The sequence below is a fragment of the Engraulis encrasicolus genome, chromosome 8 (genome assembly GCF_034702125.1).
Source record: "Engraulis encrasicolus isolate BLACKSEA-1 chromosome 8, IST_EnEncr_1.0, whole genome shotgun sequence".
Classification (NCBI taxonomy): Eukaryota; Metazoa; Chordata; class Actinopteri; order Clupeiformes; family Engraulidae; genus Engraulis; species Engraulis encrasicolus.
The window spans coordinates 37722950-37730029 of record NC_085864.1 but is presented as its reverse complement, the minus strand read 5'-3'; positions in this window follow the sequence as shown (position 1 = coordinate 37730029).

Genomic DNA, 7080 nt, shown 5'->3' with positions numbered 1-7080 from the left:
CTCAAGGGCACTTTAGCCATGGATGGAGGTGTAGGGAGAGGCCGGGGGGATTCGAACCAGCAGCCCCTAGATTGAAAGACCAACTCTCTAACCACTAGGCCACGGCTGCCCACCACTAGGCCATGGCTTACTGTATGTGTACACCAGGCAAAGACCAAAGTTATTAGATAGCCGAGTTCATTGATGACACTTTGCTATGAATTAACATTTTTCACTCTGAACGTGATGCTTTTGGTTCAGCTCATTACAGAACGGCTCTGCCTTGCAAACCTGAGAAAATTGATTACATTACTATTGGGATTTGCTGAGACACGTCATAACACAGTATTGATTGACTTTCCACTTCTGAAATTCATTGTTGTTCTCTTCGCCCCTGGCAAATTCTCTTTGAGACGCCAAGATGGGGGCATCAAAAGGATTCAGAGTGTATTCAGAGTGTATGTGTGTGTGCAGGGCCAGTGACAGCTTTGGCTGGCCCCAGGACAAAGTCATCTGAAAGGGCCACCCACTCATACAATGTGATTGTGTGTGTGTGTGTGTGTGTGTGTGTGTGTGTGTGTGTGTGTGTGTGTGTGTGTGTGTGTGTGTGTGTGTGTGTGTGTGTGTGTGTGTGTGTGTGTGTGTGTGTGTGTGTGAGGGTATATGTGCATGTTACATTACATTATATTACACATAAACTGATTTTTTTATCCAAAGCGACGAACAGGTTTTTTTCCAGGGTATTTTCTTCTCAAGGTTACAGTGGAGCAATGTGAGATTAACTGCCCTCCTTAAGGGCACTTCAGGTGTAGGTAGAGGTCAGGTCTGATTCAAACCTACTCTATAACCCCCAGATTTAAAGACCCATTCCATTACTACTACTAGGACATAGCGTGCCCCATATGCCCTGGTGAGTCAGTGTGTGCACTGTACAGTATGTGTCTTCAAGTTTTGGCAAAGGACACACTCAACTTACTGGAAAAAACAAAAGTGTTTGGGTGCGCGATAAAATGTATCAACTTATTTATATAACCACGCACTGATGAAGGCTTGATAGCCAAAATGCCCTTGCTTTCTGGAAATGGTGGTAATATAAATAAATAATGAGACGCAGTTTGTGTGTACTGTATGTGTCATGGTGTGTGAGTGTGAGGTGAGTTTGTGAGTGAACATAGGCCTACGTATGAAGTATTTTCTTCATGACTCTACGGAGAGATGAGGCACACAAGCAAGCACAAAGTAACGCCATCAGCCCCACCGTTATGGCCCCCATATATTAAGACACAGTGACATTACAGACCTATGCCCGATGTGCTTTGGGTGAAAAGCAGCGTCTCAAACATAAGAGCCAGCATCTGTAGCCTACATGTCTGGCTGAGATCTGTTTCTGGAGTCCTTGCGTCATTGTTGGCAATTCTCCGAAAGAAACATAGATCGATACTATGAATAATGCAATGTTGTTCCATAACAATCAGCAATAGAGCAGAACAACAGAAAGAATGGGAGTCAAACAGTCGCTGTTCTCGAAGAAAAAGGAGATCATAAAAACAAGTAACCTTGCTATCACAGTACGTCAGGAGACAATAGGATCTGAGTGAACACTAAAATAGACGACAAGTGAGAACCCCGACGACATAAACTGCTTTCAGATTTACGCTAAACTGCTTAGGCTTTTGGCTTTTTTCTGAGAAGTGGTGTATCCACCACACCAGACATAGGAGTAGTAACTTGCATCTGAACAAGAAAGCACATCTGAAGAAGTTGGCAAGCTAGCAAGTCTGCATTGGGCAGCATTGGAATGGATTTTTTGTAATGCATCGACAACAGTAATACACTTTATCAAGCTATATATTATCATGGTTGAAAGTGGGTGAGGTCATGTGACCTGGTAATCACTCTTATCACCTTTGGGTGACGTGTGTAATGTCAGAGTGCACCTGATGAAGCAACAGCGAAACGCGTTGTTCACCAAATAAACTACCAGCAAAGAATACAGTGCGCGGTGATTCATTTACTAGGCTATATATTATCATATTATTGTTTACATGCACCTTGTTAGGTGAATCTGCAGTCATTAGTTCCCTTGGTACAACACTGTAGGGGAAACCGGGGCTGGTACGATCAAGGGCAGGTATGATCATTGTTGATTGCCACTACACTAAGAGGTGCTGAGAGATAATTTCCACACCAAAATGATATCCATTTGGAGTGGAATAAGTCAACCTACATTGGAGTTCTCAAAGTCATTAACCCTTGAGGTGAGAGCAACTTTTCAGTTTTGGGGTGTCATTCCATGGATTTTACACATTCCACTCAACACATCCCAGAAAAGTGACAGTTAAAGATAAAAAGATGAAACACATTTTGATTGACTGTTAATGGACTCAGCTATAAATCAAAACAAAGTTTGAGATCATCAGATGATTGATTCAAGCAGGGTAACAGCTTTTGTGAAAAAATGTGTGCCTCAAATGGCCGGGGCAGGTTCGATCACTAATGTCGGGGCAGGTTCGATCAATGGATTCCATTGACTTCCATTATATGGCACTACAATGGGGGTCTATGTAATTTTTCAGAAACATGAATTGAACTGAAAATAGCCAAATTAGGTTAAATGTTTAATGTGACATGTTGTTTGACCTTTTTTGCCAGTAATATGTTCAACAGATTAGGTTTTTAACAAGTTTAGTGATATTTTTATGATTATTTAATCATTCGCCAATTAAACATACTATCTTTGCATTCAAGCTGATCTTTATAAGAAACCATGGTAAAAAGACATGCCTTTATTAATTTATCAAGCTATCTGCTTGCTATTTCACATTATAATTTAGTTAGGCCTGTGATCAAACCAGCCCCGACTACCTGACCGTGCCGGGGCAGGTTCGATTAATTTCTCAGTGACAATTACATTGCTTATTACTCGAAACAAGGGATTGTTTGTTGACATTATACTCTTTCAGTAAATAACCATTTGACAGCTGTAAAGCTTTGTAAGGCAGAGAAAAATAAATGAGAATGAAAATTGATCGAACCAGCCCCGGTCTCCCCTATATTCCTTCATTACCAAGGTCAAAGGAGAGGTCAGCCTCCTTTCCCTGTGGCAAAACACCACATTGCGTTTGCAGAATAGAGGCATGCGGCAAATTGCCTGGTTTCATACGTAATTGGAAAAATGTCATTATCCCTATTGTTATGATTGCCAGCTGAACTATGTTTGTAACTGATTGCTTGTATTACCACCATGCTAGCCAAATAAAGAAAACCTCATTGTGTCTCAATAGCCAATTCTAACATGGATGCTATTATCTAAAACGACATCTGGCCAAATATAGCGGTTATTTCAGCTATTTAGTTCTCTTCTTTCTTATTCATTCATTATTCATCGATGTCTATCTCCTCGGAGTCTCATATTGAACTGGAGGCAATTCCAGCACATTTGCTCAGATGACAGTAGACATTTTGTGAGAAAAATGGCATAGATCTATGCCTTTCCTCAAATATGTAACTGTACCTTTCAAGTCAGAGTATTAACAAGTCTGACCAATGTTCACAGCTGTACAGAAAAAATTTGTGTATTCTATCCAAAATGGATAAGCAACTGGATTTTGTTCTTTGAAGATCAGAAGTAGCCTGTTAATCTGAAATAAACATGGAGTCATCACCACACAAAAACATGGAATGAGGAAAAAAACAAAACAAAACAAAAACAAATATGCCCCTAAACCAGATGTGGATGCCAGCAGATGACTGGGTAGTTAGGCTGTGCCTGGGGCTGTGTAGCAGAGTGCCCAGTCATGATGCCCCTGCACCAGAGATTATTTAAGTATGTAGAGATATGCCAATGTAATAGGTTGCTATGGGCACCTAACATGACCAGGTTCCGGTCTGCCTAAAGGGGCGTGTCATAATACTCCTAGCATTGAATAGAACAGTCCTTAGGTCTGCCTAGGTCTGCCTAAAGGGGGATTTTCCCCCACTACCCCTTGCAATAATAGAACCCGGAAACAATGGGCCAATGGAACCTCTCTCTATCTACTCTCTCTGCCAGCACCTCCAATCACCATCCTCACAGCCAGGCACGAGTGGAGGGATCCTGGTGGTTATACCTCAGGGCAGAGAGACAGAGAGAGAGAGAGAGAGAGAGAGAGAGAGAGAGAGAGAGAGAGAGAGAGAGAGAGAGAGAGAGAGAGAGAAACTAAGGGAGTAGACAGAGAAAAGCATGAATTGATTGCAATGTAGAGATGAGAGGAGGAATAAAATGGACAGTCTCAATCTCCCAAAATCTCTATCCTTTAAGATACAAGATCCACTTTTTAAAAAATTAGATTCTAAGAAAGTATGTGTGAGAAAGAAGAAGCTGTAGCAAGGAAAAGACAACCCTGTATTGCACTTGTTCACCATCTCTGACTTACACTTTCAAGCAGATGTGAGCAAATATTGGTTGGAATCTTCAAAGTAAAAAACACAAACAGACACGCGTATACGCACTCATGTGTACACACACATACTGTACACATACACGTGCACGTTACAACCAGGGCTTTGAACCGTTATTTTTTTCCAACCGTTCCGTTCCGAACAGAAACGGAATTATAACGTTTCCGGTTATGAGTTCCATCAATAAATTCCCGTTCCCGAACCGGTTAGAACAAAAAAATGTTGTTCCCGGAACGGTTCATTTCGTTCCTGTCAGCTGATTACTCCCCATAGGCCTAACTGACGTTAATCAACCAAGAAAGACGGAAGTGCAAATGAGTCAGCCTACTTCCAAACTGTTTATTCAAGCGGATGAAAAGAATATCCTCCAGAATTTTGTCATTCAGGGACGACCTAAGCGGAGAATAAACCTCAATGATGAAAATGCGCGCTCCACGCTGACTTGGGTTACGGGGAGCGCTATGATGGACATGTGCATATGATGGAGTTTGTGCATATTTGAAGCAGCCATGGATGCCCAATAACATCGAAAATTTTCGGTGCGCTTTACACACGCTTCTCTGCAATATCTTACAATGATGCAATGGAAACTCTGCCCTTTTGTATGACAGTGGTTTCTCTTATTTAAGATGTGGTGTGGAGATTTTGTAATCCACAGCTCTCTCTCCATTCAGTCAGAGAATGTCTGATGTCACACAGGACGTGAACCTCATCCGTCGTGGTAACGTGCACAGGAAAATAATAACTTTTTTTGTGTGTTTGAGGAACGGTATTAAGCGGTATTAAGCGGTATTAACCGGTTACCATTGTTTTTAATTAAGTGTTTCCGTTCCAGAACACAACAAATAATAACGTTCCCGGTTTTGTTTCTGTTCCCTGTAAAATACAAAAAATTCCTGGTTTTCGTTTTCGTTCCTTGAACCGGTTCAAAGCCCTGGTTCAACGCACTCTCTCTCTCTCACACACACACACACACACACACACACACAAACAAACAAGAGCGAGCAATGTACATACTCTGCTTGGATTTCATTTGTGGCTTGGTGCTCACGTCAAACAGATCTGACAGGGCAGAATAATGTTGGTGTCAGACTACATCTGGCATATGTGGAAGGTGTTTTCTCACATAAAATTGCTTGCATCAAATTATTTCACAGCATGGTTGCGTTAGACACACACAGCAGAGTAAACTAAACAGGAGGCTTCATTTCAGCACTGTCAACTTTTCTATGGTTTTTTTTGCAAATATTCTGCTGATAATGGTGTGTGACATGTCTAGTAATGTGACATTCTATACAAAATAGCGTTCTGTTCTGTGAAGAGTTCCGAGTTACTTGTTTATCTCTCATATCACAGTATTTATTTTCTTACTTTCTCACAGTAGACAAAAGCACAGGCCTGTCATCGTGTGTCTGTACGTGTGAGAGAGCGAGTTCCTATGCTAATTCTGTCAACACAACAGAAAAGCTTTTATTACTTGGAGTATTGTGGGACTGATATTGTAGAGATAGTGAGCATGAGTGACTGAGGTTCCAGCAACTGGCAAACTCTCTTCTCAGCACGCACACATACACGCACGCACGCACACACACACACACACACACACTTGTTCAAACCATTGTGCTTCGTACTGCTATCCACTGCTTTCCCAAATATGGTACACCATGTTTTCTGCCTGTCTCTATAAATATTCCAGATTCCAGATGCTACCAACTTGTGCTGCCTGGGACAACAGAGCACTCCATCCCTACCTGTGTGTGTGCGTGTGTGCATGCGTGCATGCGTGTGTGCGTGCGTGCGTGCGCATGTGTCAGTGCGTGCGTGTGCATGCGTCAGGGACTTTGCATTGAGGGGATGAAGGGATATTGGCTGACTGGGTGGGGTGGGGTTGGGGGGGCACATGTGTACAGAGGGAGGAATGGGTGAAGAGGGGAAAAAAACAAAAAACAAAGTCATGATGTGGGAAAAAAAAGAAATGGTTGATTGTTATTTTTATATCCCCGAAACGCGGAGCGTCGGGGATGTAATGGTTTTGAAAGTGAAAGTGAAAGAAAGCCCATTGGGAAACTCCAAATCCCATTGTCATTGTGACACAGCACTCCACAGCACAAAAGTGAACACTGCACACTGCACACAACGAAATTGCATTTATGCCTCACCCGTGCAAGGGGGCAGCCCTCAGTGGCACCCCATGGGGAGCAGTGCGGTGGGACGGTACCATGCTCAGGGTACCTCAGTCATGGAGGAGGATGGGAGAGAGCACTGGTTGATTATTCCCCCCACCAACCTGGCGGATCGGGAGTCGAACCGGCAACCTCTGGGATGCAAGTCTGACGCCCTAACCGCTCACCCATGACTGCCCATGACTGTTTTGCGTGCGCCGCCACGTCCGCCGCCGTGTAAGGTCGAAATGGGTGTTAACGAATGGGTGAATGCTCTAGGGCAGGTTCATGAACTGATTCGAGTTTGGAGGTCAACACTTTCAAGATGGCTGAATTCAAATTGGGCAAATTTTTGTTTGGCCCATAACTTCTGACTGGGTGGATGCATTTCTCCCAGATTTGGTGTGTTAATGCTCTAGGGTAGGTTCATGAACTTATTCGAGTTTGGAGGCCAAGACTTTCAAGATGGCTGAATTCAAGATGGCTGAATTTTGGTTTG